Source organism: Cololabis saira, chromosome 14 (assembly GCF_033807715.1).
Source record: "Cololabis saira isolate AMF1-May2022 chromosome 14, fColSai1.1, whole genome shotgun sequence".
NCBI lineage: Eukaryota > Metazoa > Chordata > Actinopteri > Beloniformes > Belonidae > Cololabis > Cololabis saira.
This window is the reverse complement of record NC_084600.1, coordinates 13454944-13476133: the sequence shown is the minus strand read 5'-3', so window position 1 is coordinate 13476133 and position 21190 is coordinate 13454944. Positions and strand designations below refer to the sequence as shown.

The window sequence follows — 21190 nt, the reverse complement described above, 5'->3', positions numbered from 1 at the left end:
TGGAAGACCATGGTGCACAACAAAAACCGGATGATTGCAGAAGCAATCTTTGGGGAAGTAATACCTCTCCACAACATCAAGAGAAGTGAGGACGACTCTGGACAAGGAAGGTATGTCACTATTAAACTCTGCAATCAAATAATCCATTTATTTCAAGATGCAAAACCTCAGGAAACATTCAAGAAGAGGAACGCCTGGTTAGACGGATGATCAAGATAGTCTTGTATCAGAATAATGAGAAGGACAGGAACAGCTCTTGACCGAGCACACACCACATCAAGTGTCAAACATGGTGGAAGCAGTGTTATGGTACGGGCAATGAGCTCACTGGTGTTTATCGGTGGTGCAATATATGACGGAAGTGGCAAAATGAAGGAATCATAGGACCACACTCAGCTCACATTTTTATTACCTTTCCTGGAAGATTTTTCCCCATTTGAAGGGACAAGCCTGGCACCTGCTGGTCAGTAATTATCCTCTGAGAGGTTTTGCAGTCGTCAGAGTCTGTACTGTCAGGCTAGAGCCAATTAGAAGATACAGAAGTCTTCGGTGCGTCCGAAATGCTATATCGGAGCACTTGATCGACACAATCTCAAAGGTTGTGTTTATCGGTGGTCAACATACTGCAAACGCTCCTCAAGACTTTTCGGCAGCAGTTGAATATTTAATACATATGTGCAGGAAGGTCCGGGCAGCACCTGGAGGTGCCTGCAATGAAGGGCAAGCAAAGTATCTCCTAGGACCAAGCTCTGAATCTGCTGATGATTCTGGTCTGCAGGCGATCATTGACTATGAAGGATTTTCACCCAAATATTAAAAATGATGGTTGTATTCCCAGTTATGCCAACTTCATCCAGATACTTAGGAATCTCCTTGCTTAAAATAGCTGTAACTCATATTCATACTTTTCATACTTGCTCCTTCATTATATTGAAGCTGAAGGTCCACACTTTGATCACATCTTCAATAGTTGTATTCCTATGAAGTGGTATGAAAAAGACAAGATCATAAAAAAAAATTCTGCAAATACTTGCACAAAATACACGTGCACAAAAAAAACGTGTGTGCAAACCAGCGGCAAGTTGATTTGCAGGTGAAATGGTCTTATCTCCCTTGTGGGAATGTGGGCGTTTCAGTCCGGTGAGTCTGTATTGTCTCCGTCTGCAGAGCGCGTGCACGGCTACAAGGACAGGAAATGCAAATGAGCTGCTGTCATCGCAGAGGTCACGGCCCCGATCACAGTATTTCTGTCCACAGTCCTATCTCCAGACACGCTGCGCTGAAATAAATCCCTCCGCTTCCTGTGTGAAAGATCCTCGTGTTCGTTTGTCTGGTGCACCGTAAGAAACCAGTGAACAGAATCAAATGTTAATACAAGCTTTATTATATCATGCACCATATTTTCCAGCCGGAGGTAGGAGAGAAATGCACACGGTGGTCATCAATCCAGTTGTATTTATACTGAAAAAGGAGGTGTTTTATACCCGAACCTCGTCTGTGGAGCTGCGGGGAAAGACACCCAAACATTTCCCCCCTTCAGCCGTGTATCCCTGTTGATTGCTTCCTACTTGAGGTGTCAACCCAGAAAACAGGATGGGACCCATCAGTTTTAAAACATCCGTTTCTCTTCCAATCGGTCACATGAACCGTCAGTCCTGAGTGAGCTGAACGTGCTTAAAGAAAAGTTATCTTATAGTTGAGAAGCTGGGAAACTAGACAAAACATCACCCATCACCCTGACAACCGTACTGTGTCAAAGCGCGTGACCTTGGCAAGGAATGTTCACTTGAAAACAGGCAACAGACAGTGTTATACCAAAATTTTCCATTACAGTTGTCTTCGCCTAAAGAAAAGAAAACGGCTGAAAAATCTCAACAGTCTAGTTATAAAAACAGGAGTTGATTCTGCCCTGAGAGCAAACACCAGTGTAGTAATCTTATAGAAAAACCTATTTCATAAAATCCTAACATCTGTTTGTGGGTGTTTAATTGTTTAATTAGGATCCCCATTAGCTACAGCATACTGTAACTGCAGCTATTCTTCCTGGGGTCCGCCAACATTTTGAAATAATACAGTACTAAACATAACATAATAAAAGCAAACCAAATCAATTTCCACTAGATAAAGAGAATATCAAATTAAAAATATGCAAAAAATCAAGCAAAAAAAAATAAAAATATGCAAAAAAAAGACAAAGAAATGAGAACACAACACAACACAAAACAAAACAAAACAAAATCTGCACAGTTAAGAGTTCATCTGAGGTCGTCAAAAAGTCTGAATAGCAGTGCACAATTTCATTTCATTTGTAGTCTAGAACTTCACAACTGATCTAATACAGAAAAAAAAGAAATAAAAAAATACAATCAACAACAGCCATAACCAACTATGTTTCAATTTCCAGCATGTCGGACAATCAGTCTCAGCAAGCTGCTTGTTTAAGATATCTCTGTTTCAATGTTCTATAATTGTTACTTATACTGATTCAAAAGATGTTGCTTAACTAATAATTTGAATTTTCTTATGCTGTTTGTTTGTGTGATGTGTTTGGGAAATGAACTCCACTCATACATGGCCCTGTACACAACAGTCCTTTTACCAGCATTAGAATTCACATTTGGCAGCAGAATCTCCTCCAGCTGCAGGTCTGGTGATATTTATGATAGTCAGAGCTGTAACATAGTCTTTGTTATTCACATATTTCTAATAAATGATGATAATGAGTAAAGTAATCTGTCACTAACCATTAACCAACCAAGATTCTTATGCATTTTAATAACACTTGTCGTCCAGTTATGACTAAGAACAATGTGTGCAGCCCTGTTTTATATTTTTTGTAGTTTTGCAATCATATCTGCAGTTGCATTTGACCAAACTGCAGGGCAATAGTCAAGATTTGATATAATTAAGGCCTGAATTACTAGTTTAGTTGCTTTTAGAGTTAAACAATTTTTTATGTCTTCTTATGACAGAAATACAATTTCTCATTTTATTAACTATCTTGTTTATATGTGATATCCATGACAATTTTTCATCAATGACTATTCCCAGCAGCTTGGTCTCCTGCACCTGCTTGATGTGAGACAGGGAACCACCACAACATCTGCTTCAGATCTCACGTACACGCTAGTTTACTAGCATTGCATCTCCTTAGTGTAAAAGATGTGCAGACTTCAATTTGAATGAAATTGGTTACATTGTGACATTAAATGTGATACCCCAAATATATTTACACCACAATATATGTTATATTTTATTTGTAACATGAGAAACCTGCCCGAAAAATAATATAACCTTACTTCTTCAGATCTTATATTCCCCTCAATTGTAGTTGAGTTAAATAAAAGCATCCTCAATGCACTTAACATCCCCAGGCCAAGGTCAACCATTCACAGTTTTACAGAGGAAAAGCCCAACAGTTCCTCCTTTAGTAACACTTGGCATCAATAGTGACGAAAAAGTCCCATGGAGCAGCAGGACACCTCTGAGAGAAGGAGGCAGAGGAGGGAGCAGCCATCTGCTTAGAGCGGCTGGGGTGAGAGGACAGGGAGGAGATAAAAAGGTTGCTGGGGTGTCAGACAGCAGGAACGGCCTTCACATGTCTACTGTATTGTATTTGACATGTGTGAAAGTAATGGTACTAGTACAGGGATTGTAGATTCAAAAAAATATATCTATACATATATATGTGTATTTGTGTGTGTGTGTGTGTGTGTGTGTGTGTGTGTGTGTATATATATATATATATATATATATATATATATATGCAAACTGGACCTGGGTGATGAGGTGTAAAGGAAAGACCCCGCAGAGACAAACAGGCGAAGGCAAAAACAGTATTCTAAAAAATGGCACATTGAGGATAGCCTCTCAGCAAGCTACCTCCACTCAGCAGCCCCCTTTCTGGTATGCAGCCACTGGTTATGAAGCCAGGCAGGGTGGGGAGGTTGATTGGGCACAGGTGTGCCTAATCAGCAGAACCAGGTACACCTGTGTGCTGCTCCCCCGCAGACCACGCCCAATCCTCCACCCTGCCACACACATTAAAAAAGTCCGATGACGGTGAGAAGGTACGGAGCCCTTAAAGGGACATGGATTTTTTTTTATTTTTTATAATGAGTTGTACGCGCGCACGTGAAACCTTTAAAGGAGCATGAGGCTCCTTTTAAGAAATGATACTCTCTAGCGCCACCCTTCACCACGACGGCCGTTGGGGGTACTGCAGCCAACAGTGAAGCCGGCACGGGAGAACGGGGAGAACGTGCATGCAGCGTCATGTGACGTCACATCCACAGGACAGCGCGGGAAATTCGGGACCGAATTGCAGCACATTTTGCAGCACACAGCCTGTTCAAGGCAACGGAGAGATATACTAGAGGGCTCATTCTTTTGGGTTTGGAACGCTTCATCTGACATTATTACTAGAAAACTTAAAATGTATACGGATTTATTTCATAAATCTTGCCACAATCCGGCCTCATGCTCCTTTAAGTGAGCACGTACAGTTGTTTACTTGCAAGCAAAGTGGTAATGTCCTTATAATGAAGTCCTCGGTTAAAATATAGCTCAGCTAAATCCTGTAATGTCATTTCCATTCATAAACAGAGCAGGAGCAACTGGATTAGTCTCTTGTTCCAGCAAAACTCCCATGTACTTGTTTTTACGCGCTCACGTAGAATAACTTTTAGGCACTCACCTATAAGTTTTGCGAGAGCGCGTGAAACTTTTTAGTGAGTGCGTAAACGTTTTACGTGCTCACTTAAACAACTTTACGTGCTCACTTAAAGGTTTTACGCGCACGCGTAAAGGTTTCAGGCGCGCGTAAAACTCATTACATAAAAAAAAAAATCCGTGTCCCTTTAGGGGCTCCGTAAGAAGGGGAGGGGTTGCTCACTTTCTCATATATATATACATATACATATACATATATGTATGTATGTATGTATGTATGTATATATGTATGTATATAAATATGTATATATATATTAGGGCTGTCAAAGTTAACGCGTTAATGACTGAAGTAGAAAAAAAATCAGACGAGGGAATGTCAAGTGCCAGGTGTGTATTCTCTTTCAGCACATCTACAAATCTCCTCTTTCATTTCATTTCATTTCATTTCATTTTTATTTATTCTGGTCATGGAAATATGCAAAGAAAAAAAGCAAGCAAGTAAAGTAACAACACAATCAAAAACATATTCCAGAACCAGAAAGGAGCAGGAAGAAGAAAATCTTAGCAGAAAATCTTTGGTCTTCCACTTCCTCTCCTGCCCAGCAGCTCCATCTCCAGCTTCCTTCTACCAATCTGTTAACTGTCCGTGCTCTTTACATGTGCAAGCCACGTCAATCTAGCCTCTCACTTTATCTCTGAGATGTCCCATCATGCTCGGACGTGCTCGCTTTTAATCGTATCCATCCTTAGCTTTACTTACTTACGCCTTACACCCCTGCTGGGGTATAGGCCGTCGTTAGATCCATCCTTAGAACTTCCAGAGAAAATCTTAACAACTCCCGTTGTGCTTTGTGTGTTAAAACAGAGGCGCGCTGGTATCGCTGCTGCCTTCATCGGGAACATTTGAGTTCAATATTTAGCTTTCTCTCTGAATTTAAAAAAGTTCCAATTCAATTTATTCACTCTTTTGGACTTGGTTCAGGCTTGTTCAGATGCCTGTTTTCAAACTTTTAAACTGTTCCTCAGCTTAAGAGCCGCTCTCAAAAAGACGCAAAAGAACAGACTAATCCTTGCCCCGGGTTTACTGAGACTGAGAGATTAATAATTTGTTTGACAGGCTACTAAAACTATCTCACAGTGTTGGCACTATTTGTTTTTGACTGAGGCTCGCTAATGAAGTGTCACATCCAGTCGTCCTCTGGAACCGGATGTTGCACCTTTTAAAAAGTGTGTAATACTACGTTTTAAGCAAATTAGAAATGCAAAATATACTCAGTCTGCAATGAGTGTAGAAAGCATACAGCAGTAAGAACATTTAATTCAAGACAAAAAGTCTAGAAGTTTGAATCGACAATATACCGAGCAAGTAGCAGACAAGTTGATTGAGATGAGGTTTAGGTTTGATCTTTTTTAGCAAAAAAGGGGGGACTTCCCCCCAGAAAGATCAGTTCTATATTTATAGCAGGAAGGTTCAAGTAAATAAATGAACATGAAGATCTCCAGGAGGTCGGATGAGGCTTTCTAAAAATAAAAACCAAACTGGAGTCAGCCAGCACACAGCTTTGCATGAATAGTCAAACATGTTGTGCTTTGATGCGACTTAAAAATGATCATTTAATCCTCAACATGCGACCTCTGGCAGGAAGTGGACTCCGTGGATCTCACAGAGAACTTTAGCAAACAGTTTGACTGCTTGTTTCTCTTCCAGGATTGCAGCGTTATCAAGGACACTTCAGTCTCACCAGGGTATTTCTACGCTGTTTTCTCTCCCTGCGTGTTGGCGCTTGAATACGGGTGAGGTGTCCGTTATCTCAGGCACAAAAAAAACTAGCTCCAGTGGTAGCAGCAGAAATGCTCTGCAGAATTGCTCTTGCCTTTGATGTTATACATTCTGCAGATGCAGATTTCTCAGTGAGTCTCTTTTGTTGTAGGAGGTCACTCTTTCTTATATGCAGCTCTTTCTTCTTCTCGGTTTGTACTGTCTGCATAAATTACCCAATCCCCCTTCAGTGCACACTCATCTGCCCTTTCCTTTGTCCTCCTGTCCTCCTACAGTGTCTTTTGTTTTTCATTCGGTTTCCAGAGAATCATCATCATTTCTCTCTGAGCTCCTCATTGATTTCTTTTCCCACTCTGTGCTGCCTCTCATTTTTTCCTTTTCTTTATTTCTCTCCTACCCACCAATAGTTAAATAAACCTGCCCTATTGCCCTCACACTCCATCATGAACAGATTCAGCCTGAGGGCAAGTATGTTTTTTTTTTCTTTCTGTCTTTCGTTTTCCTTAACTGCACTTCTTGGAAAGCCAGAGGCCATGCCGACACCATGGCTCCACGGCTCTGAGCATGCTATGAGCCGGTACTTATGCATGATATCTTTCAGAGATAGAAAGGCCTTAATTGCCAGAGTGAGCCATTTTCTAACAGAGAGGAAAACTAAAGCAGCATATGCAATGGATTGTTATTAAAAAATATAGTACAGTATGGACCTAAAATTGCGTGATGTCTGGTATATCCCACGGTTAATGCCATTGAACTGACAATGGCGGGATTCTGTGACATATATTTTAAATTAAGCTTAATAAAACAAACACTCTCAAGATGAAAGTTAACATTACATTAACTGTCCCAGCGGACTCAAAGAAAATGCAATCTCCCCATTAAGATTTGTAACTATCTTGGATGCTTTCCACTTGTAGAATGTTAAACTCCAAATTGTCTAAAATCTGTTTTAGAAAAATTTCCAGATTGATTTGCACTGACATATTTAAAAAAAAAAGCATTGCTTATGTCTTTCCCTCTTGGCATTGTGTTAACATACACCTTTGAGCTTCAGACCAAAACAATGTGAAAATGTTTACTTCACACAGATCTGCACACCCACTGTTGGAGCTATTTGTGACTTTTGCATTATTTAATCATTTATTATTTAGTTAGTTTTTTCTGGTTTAGTTTTGGGAACACACCTTTAGTTTGTTTATGATATTTAGTATTGATTAAGTTTATTTTGTTACTTAACAATGCTTTTATTTTGAAGGTACTGGGTAGCTGGAGCACTGGGTGAGTTTACAGGTAGGGGTTGGCAGACGCAGGTGAGCCAGGCACCTGGGAGGGCAGATGGTTTTTACCAGGGCAAGAGAGGCGGAGAGAGCCATTGTTCTTTGTTTGATTGTTTGCCAATGAAATAAATCTCAAGAAACTTTATTTTTTTTGCCTGGACCATAGAGTCGTAGACTGCGTAAATTAATTCCCTAGGTGTCTCAGTGGCCGTTTGATTAGATTCAGTTTATTAAAGTTTGATACTTTTGAATTTCTGTTTTTGTTTATTTTTTAATAATTCACCTGGAGGTTAAATAGCCACTACACCCACTGATGATCAGCGTCTCACTGCAGGTTCCATGCGTACATTATAACCGCTTATTCCTATTTAAGGAATGTTAAATAGGATCTGCAGGAGTCTTTAACAGCTCGACCCCGGTAGAACGCACGTCAAGTTACCCGTCCATCACAGGGCCACACATAGACACACACACACACACACACACACACACACACACACACACACACACACACACACACACGGGCAAGTTATGATCACCAGCTGACCTTTATAGCTGTTTCTGGACGGTGGCAGGAGGATGCAAGCAGGTCCAGGGAGAGCATTGAAACTCCACACAGAAAGGTGAATATAACCGCTGCTCCTACCTACAACTTCCTATCATCGCCTGTTTGATTTGCTTTTTTTTCTACTTCATTTTTTTTAATGTATTATTTTTTTTGTATTCTTTATTTCATTCATTAAAAGAAAAACAAAACAGTTCAATATAATTACAACAAATATCTTTCCTTGAATGAAAGGGAACAAAAAGAAGACTTGGCTTATTTTATCTGTCCCTTTTTCCTAAGAAATCAAATTTCAATTAATGTAATAATAAAAAAATTACAAATTACACAATTAAAAAAAACCCTATCCAATAAACGTAATTTATAAAAAAAAAAGAAACAAACAAACAAGACAACAAAACCAAAATTACAACAAAGTTATAAAATAACACAAAATAGCTGATAGATAGCGGTATTCTTTTTTGATTCAAAGAAAAAAATTATGACAATGGTGCTAAAAAGAGAGAGAAATTCCATAAACTGATACCTTTTACAGAAACACAAAGTTCCATTAATTTTGTCCTGAATTTTGGATTTTTAAAGATCTCTGTTCCTTTTAAGTTATACTTATGTTGTCTTTTTTCAAACTTTTTCTGTATATTGATTGGCAAAATCTTCTTATGAGCTTTCCACATAATTTGCAGAATTCTGTGGTCCACTAATTCAAGAAATTTCAACAGTTTTAACTGAAGGAATAATGGATTTGAAGGATGACTATTGTTTTCTACTAATTATTCTTATGGCTTTTTTTTTGTAAAATGAAAATAGACTATATTTTTTGCAAGCATTTCCCCATACTTCAATGCAATAGGCTAGATATGGCACAATCATAGTGTTATATAAAATATACAATAGCTTGTTATCCAGTGAATCCTTTACTTTGTGTTGTTTTTATTCCAGTAAACAGCATATGGCAGTGAAAAAAGCCACATGTTGTTTATCTGAGGTCGTATTTGCTCAACACTAAGAGCCATAACTAATTGCTCTTTTCTTTTTCTAAATATAGGATGGAAAAAAATAAAAGACGGGTATTAACTGTTACAAATGGCTAATTATGAGCCATGTGTCAAAGAGACAAAACAAAAACATTCAGGCTTTTGGGAAAAAGGATATTGGCAATTGGAGAAAAAGTGATCTGAAATCCTTTTGTGTTATTTCTCTTTTTTATGATTTGTAAAATACATGAAATTTCTCAACAAATGCACACATCCACTTTGGATTTAGATGTGTTGCTCTGGAAGACATTTTGAGCTTTTGAGCTTTTTTAATGTATACATTTTCCAATCCCGGGTATAATTGTTATAGTATAATCCTTGATTTGAAACACAAACAAATGCCACAATTGTTCAATTGTTCATTGCATTAGTGAGAATTTCACTGCATGGCTTTAGATATTTGACATTTGACACACTGAAAGACCTCTTTCATGTTGGCCGATTTCCAAGAATTTCAGCATCCCCAAGCAACAGAGCACCGACTTGTTGATTTTATGGTGTCGAGAGGAGAGCAGCGGCAAATCAGAAGAGCAGGCGGTTCGAGTGCATCGAAACGAGAACAATGTGTGAATAACAGGCATTACTCAAAACACTGTATTATGCTTTGGTCTATTGTGGCTGCTGTCAGTTGACAAATTGGAGTCTCTGGGCTCAGTTCTGAAGAACCGCTGGAGCAGAGAGCTGCATTCACACTGCGGCGGCTGACTTTTGGCTATTTCATCGCTGCAGACATGAGTCAGAAGTGAAGCGTAGTGGGACAGGGTGTGATTATGAGGAATATGTGATCAGGATGTGGTAGAGGCTCATGTCATCAGTCAAATGGGCTTTTTTCTTTGTTATAGAGGATTGTTCTCTGCTGCACCAAGCTCCGGCAGGATTCACTGCAACGAAAAAATAAAAGAAAACAAACTGCGGATGTTAAGTTGCACCTGCATAAAGTGCACGGCTGCCGTGATTGAGTAATAACAGCTGTGAAATGATTCAACCGATTTAAAACCCAGGCGAAAAAGAAACATTTGCATTGCTTGTCATCTCAAAATGTGTCAACTTTTCTTTGAGATAATTTTGATGAGCAATTGAATGACTCAGCAGTACAGCAGGATTCCTCATCCCACCTCTGCAGATCTATTTCCAGTTTCCTCATCAGCCCCTGCGACCTGCCGTTAAAATCTCACTTTATACACACTTCCTGTAAAATGAGCTTTTAGTTTGCTTGTTTTGTTCTGAAAGGCTTCCTCAGTTCAGCCCTTATCAGATTTCTGTGTTTCTATTGTCCTCCATGTTTAAGATTTGACTAAATCTTCTGCTCGGTCTCTATATTCAGCTATGGAGAAAAAGTCTGAAAATGTCATGGATTTTTTTTCATTTTTTCCTCGTGAGTTGATATAATTCCTCATGCAGCAGCCGTCCTGAGGTTGTGTTATTCAGTCGCTCTGTGTGATGCCATCTCTGCAGCTGTCGTGTCTTTAGGATGAGCCCACAGATAACGGTCCTAAGCCTCTATCTTCATAACCTCAAATCTGATCACTGAGATATGACTGCAATAGTTCCTCTTGTTTGGTTTGCTTATCTACGGGATTAGGTGTACCCTCCGGGACAGCTCCCAGCTCGCTTATTATACTTTGCCATTAGCAGGTAGAAGGAAGAGGAGAGGAGACTGATTTCCCTGAGAAGTCTCTACAAATGACATTTAGCTTATCGCAGAGTGAACTTGGTTTTCTGCTGTGTATTGATGTTTAAACTCAGTCAGGCCTCAGCTGGCAATAAAACACGCCGAGCAGTCCAGACATGCTGCATCTGCATGGACGGCTTATTAAAGTCGAATGTAAAAAAAACATGAAGCCACTTTCTTTGCACCATCATACGGAAGAGTATTAGGGCCATGCAGGAGAAAAAATATTTAAGAAGGGAATATATTTTTTTTTATTGTGCATTTCGAGAAAAAAGTCCAAATGTCAAGATTATTGTTGAAGTACAATTTAGAGAAGAAAGTCGAATAATGTTGAAATACAATTTCAAGAATAAAGTTGAAATTTCGCCTTTTTTCTCAACATTTCAACTTTATTCACGAAATTTTGACTTTTTTCTCGACATTTGGACTTTTTTCTCGAAATTGTACTTCAACATTATTCTCGACATTTCGACTTTTTTATCGTCATTTCGACTTTTTTCTCGACATTTTGACTTTTTTCTCGACATTTTGACTTTTTTATCGTCATTTCGACTTTTTTATCGACATTTTGACTTTTTTCACGATCTGCATAATGAAAAAAAAATCTTCCTCTTCTAAAATATTTAAATTTTTCTCCTGCCTGGACCTAATACTCTTCCGTACTATCATTCAGAAACTTTATTACTAAACATTTTAAAAATCATTTTCATTTCAAATATTGATAAAAATGATAGATAATAATAGAAAAACATAGAGTAAAGAGAGGATGTGTCTGATATGGCACCAGTTTGGAAAAAAATGAAGGAATTTGATGATAGTATCAAGGTGTCAGAAAATATGTGAAGAGTAATTAATCATAAAAATAATAAGAAAAGAAAATAAAAAAAGCAAAGAAGGACAAATCCATCAAATGGTGACTGATAAAACCCAAACAATGGTGTCCACATCTGTGTCATTACTCCTACTAATAAGTCTCAGATTACTTAGAAGAAAAAAACAACTGAGAAGTGATTTTAGAAGTAGAATGACCTTCTCATCAAAGGTAAAGTGTGAGTGATGCTTGTAAGGTTGGTTAAACCTGACCCACATTTAAAGCACCGTTTTTGAAAGGCATATTTATTTACAAATCGTGCTGCTAAAATATTTTTCTGGGTTCTTTTGCTGCAGAAATATCACACATTCACATGAGACGGATGCCCGAGCAAAACAATAGAATCCCAGACGCTGATCTCATCCTCAGGATCTTGGCATCATAACGTCTTCTGAGCTGTTTTTCATTCTCAGATCCGTTCAAATGTTTTTTATTCTCATTTCAGGCATCCTAAAGTCTGTCTTACCTTCCATGTCTCCATCTGCTGCCGATTACCGGCCCTCGTGCGCTGCACCTGTGTCTTGTTGGCACCATCTCCTCGTATTTAAGTCTCATTCACTCACAGTTACCTGCCAGCTCGCGAGCTGCCTGTGTGTGCTGTGTTTCAGCCCGCCACCTAATATTACTACTGTTTGACCCTTGCCTAACCCCCCCCCCCTTTAATCCTCATCCCTGTGATCTGCTAGTTTTTCAGTTATGCATTTAAATCTCCTCCCTGGCGCTTTTACACTAGTACCTAGTCACCCCGTCTCGACTCGCCTTGCCCTCGTTTCTTTTCAATACCCAGATCAGAAGTAGGAGGTTGGATGAAGCTGCTGTGACGTACAGTTTTTGATTGTGTGATCTAAACGAAGAAGACAACACTAAAGAAGTAGAACCTGGAGGAGATGATAGATGTGCTGCTGGGTCTGTGGCTTGTGTTTGATATCAAGTTAATAAATGAAAGTGAGAGAAGCTTCAAGTGGCAACGCTTTTTTTTTTCTTTGTTTGTCTCTGCGCTGCTGAACAGTCAGCTGGTAGCCACGAGCAGTTATGAAGTGACAGAGCTCCTGGTAGATCTGGTCGTTCCTTATCGCCCGTCTAGATCCCTTTTTAATTCTCTCCTCAACACCAGGTTAATGAACATCTGCACCTCAGAGTTGGATCACCAAACAGACGTTTGCTGCCGTTGCCTGTCGAATAAAGTGAAGAGGAAGCCGCAAGTCGCTCTTTCACTGATGTCACATCCTGACTCAGATGTCTGACTCCAACCCCCCGACCAATCGGTGGCCTGTAGTGTGATGATGTCAGATACAGCCGACTCAGCCGCTTAGAACCTCGTGCAGAATAGTTACAGAAAAAGTATCTACTTGGCACGTTAGACCCCTGGTGGAAAAGAACCGAGGCGAGGCGAGGCGAGTCAGGCTGAGTAAGTACTAGTGGAAAAGCGCCATAAGAGTTTAATAAACTAGCTCTCAATATTGACGTGTAATCTAAGGGAAATGCCAAATCTGTAGTTTCAAATAATTGTAGTGGAGCAAAGTAATATTTAGAGACTCGGTGTACAAATACTCCTTCAATGTACTGAAAACTAACTCCTGCTGTGCTCAGCATTCTCACCAGGAAAGTTGAGGTTCTGTTTGCAGCCAACTACCAATCGCAGTACTGATCAGTAGCAAGAGAAAGTGCAATTAACATCTCAAAAAAACAGGAATCACTTAGTGAGTGAAACAAATTTAATCAAACTTAGCGTTTCTTTTGTATCGACATCTGGCTGACAGCAACAACTCAGAGTGTAGGTCTCTAACCGCACAACATTTTAGTTTCATTAACTGTCCTTTACAAGAAAATATACTCAATCCATGATTTTATTTTTAAACATTTTCTAGATTTATGTTTTTAACATTATCTGTTTTGACCAAGATAACAGGAGCTATTGTGTTTCACCAGCCTGCAAGCTTCAGTTGTGCATATAAGTGAAACTAAAGCTCATAAAAAGAGATTCTGCTTATTTGAATGATTCCCTCCACTGCAGCTTAGGGAAACTTTCCATACTTTTCATATTTTGGCTCCAAGGTTGATTTCATCCATTCGAGCCATAATACCAAATACTGGACAAGAAAATTCAGTATAGTTATTTCAGCTGCACTTGAAGATGATTGTTGATCATTGGTGAACATTCATTTTAATCTCCAGGACGGAGTAATTTAACAACAATGTTGTCTTTATAACTTTGGACTTACTCAGCCTATCTTAACCAAAGCCATTTCTTTGATTTTTGAATGAAGGGCATGAACATTCTCTGAGGTCGTGGTTACTGACGTTGCTCTCTTTGATCATGTCTGTGTATGCTTTGAGGGTCCTAACTGTGCACACGTAAATGTTCCAACAGAGATCAGTTAAAAACTGCATATCAGAAAAGAGCGGTGGAGTCTTTATGTAGGCCTTTTCTTTCATAAAACCGCACGGCCTCTGTTAATGATCTCGGTGGTCCTTAGAAAGGTTTCCATGGCGAACACCTCGGATCAGCCACATTAGGCAAGGCAAGTTTATTTGTAGAGCAGAATTCAACACAAAGTAATTCAGAGTGCATCAACATCGAAAGCGGCAAGACACAATTAAACAGTAAATAACAAATAAAAGGATGAAAAAAGAGGTAAAATAATAAAAAGCACAAGTTGTTAAAAAGTAAGGGCAGTAGAGTACAGCAGGTACATCTCATTCTTAAAATGGCAAGAATTATGTTTCTATACAGTCAAAACGTACAAAGACCGAGTCAAATACAGTATTACAAAAGTAATCTGTAACAATTCGTACAGTGAATTAAACCAATTTGACAATTCTATGCCACAATGCCTGTTTCCAGGTCTTATTTCACACAACTGATGAGAATTACGTTTCTATACGGTCAAAACGTACAAAGACAGGGTCAAATACAGTATTCGAAAAGTAATCTGTGCCGATTCATGTGGTGAATCAGACCAATTTGACAATTCTACATCACAATGCCTGTATTCAGGGCTTATCCATCACTAGTGTAACTTCGCTCGGTTTTCAAAAATCATAAGTATTTAATTTAAGAGTAAGCTTAAATAACAAATAAAATGATAAGAAAAGAGGTAAAATAATAAAGAGCACAAGTTGTTAAAAAGTAAGGGCAGTAGTAGAGTACAGCAGGTGAGTATTTAATTTAAAGGGGAACCTGTTAGGTTAAAAAGTCATCACAATATTAATAACTTTAGAAAAAGACACCGGAAACTGTCAGAAATGATTTTCAATGGCCTTCTGCAGAAGGTTGGAGAGGAATCCTGAGAAGCTTTAGGCAACACGGCCCTTCTCTTAGCTCGTCAGAACTTCTCTCAACTGGCTCTCTGCAGAGCTGGCGCTTTTATTAAGCAAAGGATGACAGGAATGACCATATTTGGAACAGTGAATGTATAGATGGACGATTGACAAAAACAGATGGTCACACACATGACTTTTCTTAGTATGAAGAAACAAACAGACATCCTTAAAACACAAAGAGTCAAGAGGTCAACTAAAACAGGACCCTCTGTTGGAGGTTTGAACAGATGGTTTTTAAAGACACTGGGTTATTTACAAACCAGAAATCACCAGGCCAAACTTCATGGGGGTCTCGTGTTATCAGATGGTCCAACTAAACCTAGCTAACCTTTAAGTCAGCTTAACGTAAACAACATGAAGGGTCAATAAATGAGCTCCTTCTGGACAAACAAGAAACTCTGTAAGGCTTTGCACAGATGTGTCTAAAGACACTGCTCAGCTGTTAACAAAGCCATAAATACCTAAATACCATCAGGGAATGGCCTGCCTGTAACTTCTGTTAACAATTGTAAACTTGTGAAAAACGCAGCAGTCAACTTCTCTGAGTTTACCTAATTCTGTTGCGTTCATAATGACAATTTAATTCAAAAACGTTGATTAACTTCACATTTCCCTACTCTTGTCATTTTGAAACTTCACAGCACCCAAAATAAAACACTCCAGTGTCATCGTAAACATACAGGTAATGAAAACACAGAACAGTACAAAGACAGTAATAGTCGGAATCGAAATCGTAATCTCAGTCATTATGTCAGCATGACTCAGTAGTGAAAAAGTCTCTTCCATTCCTCGGACTCCTCTCCTAATTTGTTGTCGCAAGTCAGTTTGGCTAGTCATCTTCAGGCTGTGGCTGGCGAGTAGGCATCAGTTGATTACTTCGGCGGGCAAAGGTTGTGGTACCGCCCGACTTCCTGCACTACTCGAGCCTGGAATTTCTCTGCTAGCTTTCACTGCAACTGGTGAATGCAGTAGATTGGTCAGCAGCCTTTACTGCTGCCGGTGCTGTCGGTGTCCTGATTTGGACAGCAAAAGGGCCCGTCCTGACGGGTGATGACGTTTCACCACTCAACTCAGGATCCGGTCACCCAGTTTCAGCAGTTCCTGCTTTAGGAGAGGGAGAGAGGAAGAAACAGCAGCGTACAAGAAGACGATTCTCATGTACAGTCCGACTAATGGCCGTCATTCAGGCCATGGCTTTCTTGAGCCTTAACTTAACAGGCCATTAGTTCACTCCAAGAATGAAATCCATATGAACAACTTCAAATGGATAGGTCCTCTCATGTTGTATCTGCAACATGTCGGAAAACTCCAACTAAAAAATTTTTAAAGGGTATTTAGTATTTAATCCTCATGATGTATCATATGTACCCCTACATACTCCCACTCCCTCCTGTTGAGCCATAGAAACTCCCTATGGCTCAACTTAGCCACCAGGGGGAACAACTTCCTTGGAAGCACTGGTCTGCTTCACAGCATTTTTTTTGCATGCCGACAGGGGTGGGGGTTTCGTGTCATCAGACCCCCTCCTTGTTGACTTCTCCCTGGAAGAGTCAGGCTGCCAGAGTCAGGCTCCCCAGATAAGTGGCCCTCCCACTTCTTGACCTTCGCACCCTGGCAAGTCTGCAGGTCTGACTTAATGATTCTCTAGGGTTGGATATATATGTCCCTCAGAGATCCCCCCTCCCATCACCAGATTAGATGGGGCAAAACCTTTTAAACTCTGTCTCCCACCGTAGATTAGACTACAGAATTTCTCATTGAAAAACGTTCTTATTTCAACCCAAGTGGGTTATGATCTTATTAAAGTAACACCACACAAAAACTGTCAGTGCAGCAACTCTCCTGCAACCTAAACAGTAGTCTTCAGTGAACTTATATATATATATTGTATGTATAAACAATAATTCACAGTCACAAAACATCGGACTTAAAGGAGGCATTCTATCAAATAATGCCTTCTCAACTGTTGTTGAGCTCTATTTTCCCCAAATAAAAAAGAAATGCTAGAAAATTGTCAGAAAATTGTCAGAAAAATTGTCTCCAGATAAATCATATAGTCTTCAGGAGATTCTTAATCTTCTGTTTGCATGCTGCAACACAAATGCATGCTCTTCTATGAAAACTCATAGAAGTCTTAAGAAAATTATGGGATAAATTCCCATGCGTAAACTACACATAGACAAAACCCCACTAACATTAAACACACACTTCAGATCATCTGCATGTGGGTTTGTGTATCACTGCAAATGTGTAAATTACTTCTCCTCAACCTACACTAACCAAACTCAATTGGTGCATTTCAGATGAACTCACAACCTAAATGGTAGCAACACTGATCACAAATGTACACATTTTCAGTGTGAATAGCTAATATGCACTCAGAGTTCTTCTTTTCTAAAAAGATTGTACAACGGGTTTGTTACTCCTGCATACAATCCTTTTTGTGTAAAATGTCACTGACATACAAATGACAGTAGGCTAATGAACACACCCTTCCACTGTATTCTAAAAATACAGCGGCGCTAATTTCATTGTACGAAACCCAATTTGAAACTTCTATGATTCTATGCCTTCATTCAGGGCTTAGAATGATAGAACAAACTATATTATTCCACATCTCTACGTCTCCTCCAAAAGGAGAGCTCACTTCACTTCACCACTGAAAAACCCCCCTTTTTCCAGAAACACAAAAAAGTTCTCCCTCAGACACAGAGCCTTACAGCCGCTCGTAAAGCGCTGCACCCACTGCTGGAGCACGCTTTCACACACACACACTCTCTCTGCAGCTTGGCTCTGCAAACTCTGCAGCTGTTTCACAAGGTCTCATGAATACACACACACAGACAGTGTTTCCCACATACACACACACACACACACAGAGACACACAGACACAGACTTCCTCATGCTGCAGCCTGCAGCAGCCCCCACTTCTCCCAAAATCCATCCTCTCCTCACAAGTTCGCAATTTTCTTGTCTTTTCTTCTAGTCTTAAAGTCTTGAAGTTTGAGGACGTCTCCCCATCAATTAAGCATCTTTTGAGATTCTTTAAGCATAAATTTCAGCTTAACCACGCCTCTGCTATTTTTCGCCAGTTATTTTCTTTCTTAAGTTTCTCTCAGGACACAAGTTTCCTTTTTTAACAGTTTGGTTTTAGCCTGATCTTTTAGTGAACAACTTAAATTTTTCCCCTCAATTTTGGAAACCCCACATTGAACAGACATAAACATCAGGCAAACATTAGACAAACATAAAACACAACCATTAAAAATCATTTCCAAGAAACCTCTCCTCGTTATCCTGTACTTTTAAAGTCCTCTGACATTCAAAAGCCGGTCCCCGACCGAGTTAGATGTTGGTCTTACGCACTGCTCTTTAGGCAGTATTTTTAGAGGCCCCTATGCCTCATAAAAATCAGGTCCCCGACCCGCCGCCAAACACCGTTTTCGCTAACCTCTTGTTAGTATACACAGAAATTTCACTCAAAAGAGGTCTCTCACCAGTCTCCTAGTGCCCTTCCCTGGCTGGGAAATCTCGTCGTCTGGACTCCGGAACAGCGCAAGATCAACCTGGCCCCGTCCCTGAAGTCGGGAACCGGCTGTCGACAGATTTAGATCGCCCGTTGAATCTTACGCCACCCCAATCGTCACAGCTCGAGAGATTCCGGGTCCTTCGGCACCAAAATGTTAGGTTAAAAAGTCATCACAATATTAATAACTTTAGAAAAAGACACCGGAAACTGTCAGAAATGATTTTCAATGGCCTTCTGCAGAAGGTTGGAGAGGAATCCTGAGAAGCTTTAGGCAACACGGCCCTTCTCTTAGCTCGTCAGAACTTCTCTCAACTGGCTCTCTGCAGAGCTGGCGCTTTTATTAAGCAAAGGATGACAGGAATGACCATATTTGGAACAGTGAATGTATAGATGGACGATTGACAAAAACAGATGGTCACACACATGACTTTTCTTAGTATGAAGAAACAAACAGACATCCTTAAAACACAAAGAGTCAAGAGGTCAACTAAAACAGGACCCTCTGTTGGAGGTTTGAACAAATGGTTTTTAAAGACACTGGGTTATTTACAAACCAGAAATCACCAGGCCAAACTTCATGGGGGTCTCGTGTTATCAGATGGTCCAACTAAACCTAGCTAACCTTTAAGTCAGCTTAACGTAAACAACATGAAGGGTCAATAAATGAGCTCCTTCTGGACAAACAAGAAACTCTGTAAGGCTTTGCACAGATGTGTCTAAAGACACTGCTCAGCTGTTAACAAAGCCATAAATACCTAAATACCATCAGGGAATGGCCTGCCTGTAACTTCTGTTAACAATTGTAAACTTGTGAAAAACGCAGCAGTCAACTTCTCTGAGTTTACCTAATTCTGTTGCGTTCATAATGACAATTTAATTCAAAAACGTTGATTAACTTCACAAACCTATTATGAAAAACAAGTTTTTTCTTGCTTTAACATATATAAAGTGGTCTCCCCTCAGCCTGCCAACTCAGAGAAGGAGGAAAGCAACCAAATTCTGCAGGGTCTGCACACCTGGCCCGGATGAATCTTCCAGTGTCATGGCCGGAGAGGCTTTGTGCCCTCCCCTGCTACACGTCATTCAGGCAGCCAATCAGCACAGAGCCTCATTATCATAGCCTCCCCTCCCCTCAGAATCCCTCACAGATAATGAGGTTAGAAGCGGTAAAACTAGAGACATGGCCCAGAGGCTGAATTTCTGATTTATGTAGAAAAACAAGCTTTAGATTGTTTTTAAGACATTCAAGGCCTGTTTAAAATATACATTAAATGCCATAATAGGTCTCCTTTAAGAGTACGCTTCAGTAAACAGTAATGTTTTTACCCCTGATCTAAAGGATCTACAGTTGGAGCAGACCTCAGGTCTACAGGAAGTTTGTTCCACCGGTGAGGAGCAGAATAACTGAACGCTGCCTCACCTTGCTTGGTTCTGGTTCTGGAACCACAACAAACCAGATCCAGATGAACCTCAGGGGTCTGGGAGCTTCATAGGAACTAACAGATCCAGCATGTACTTTGGTCCAAGACCATTCAGGTCTTTGTAGACCAGCAGGAAGATTTTAAACTCTATCCTTTGACTCACTGGAAGCCAGTGTACTGATTTCATGACCGGTGTAATGTGGTCCAGTTTCCTAGTGTTTCTAAGGACATTAGACAAAAGGAGGGCGTTGCAAAGCCAAATACTGAACATGGAAAACTAATCTCCAAGTTCACTGTGAGGTCTGCATAATCCAGAACTAACTCACAGCTCGCTGTGCCTCCGTCTGCAGAGGTCTCACTCAAATATAAGAACTGATGAATCTGACCCAGTCAACCAACACAGCCATTCCATCCGCATCGTGTTGCTGAACCTACAAGCATTTTGAAGAACATTTCCAAGTGCTTAGCTGCAGACCTTCTGCATATTGAGGAAAGATGGTTTAGTATAGATATTATATTCCCAAGTGGGTTATAAAGTATAACCCACTTGGGCAGCACAAGTACTCGTCCAACTTCAAATGATGCTCAGTTATCAGTGATGCAGGGCAACTTGAAGTCATCTTACCTCCAGTTTTCTGCTTTTGTATCTGGGAATATAATATACTGTATTTGTTTTATGTGCATGAAAACATTTGAAGTCAGATTTATTTCACAGCATGCCAAAACTTTATTTGCAAAGTTAAACTTGGACTAGAGGCTATAAATCTCACAAATTTGTACCTGTATTTTGTCCAATAAAATGTTGGTTTTGGAAAAAAAAAAAAAAAAAAGGAGCAGCTCTCCCAGCTTAGAGGACGTAGCTCTGAGCGCTCCGACTACCACCGGCACCACTCTTGCCTTCCTCTTCCTTCAACTCCTGCTGTTTTGTCTGCTTCTTGAGAATATAGAAGTATTTATTGTTTTTGCCACATTTAAAAAAAAAAAAAAACGGGTGAAGGGGCCCTCCCCCCCCCCCCCTTCGCGAGCTAGGATGTTGATAAAGTTA

General features: G+C 39.9%; 1 protein-coding gene across 1 annotated transcript in view; it reads left to right on the top strand.

Moving 5' to 3' along the window:
* Positions 1-20860: 20860 nt before the first annotated feature.
* Positions 20861-21190, top strand: part of taok1b (TAO kinase 1b) — a 377870-nt gene continuing 377540 nt past the window's right edge. The window contains exon 1 of the mRNA XM_061739766.1: positions 20861-20864. The gene's annotated coding sequence lies outside the window, so the exon portion shown is untranslated. The remainder of the gene's footprint in view (positions 20865-21190) is intronic.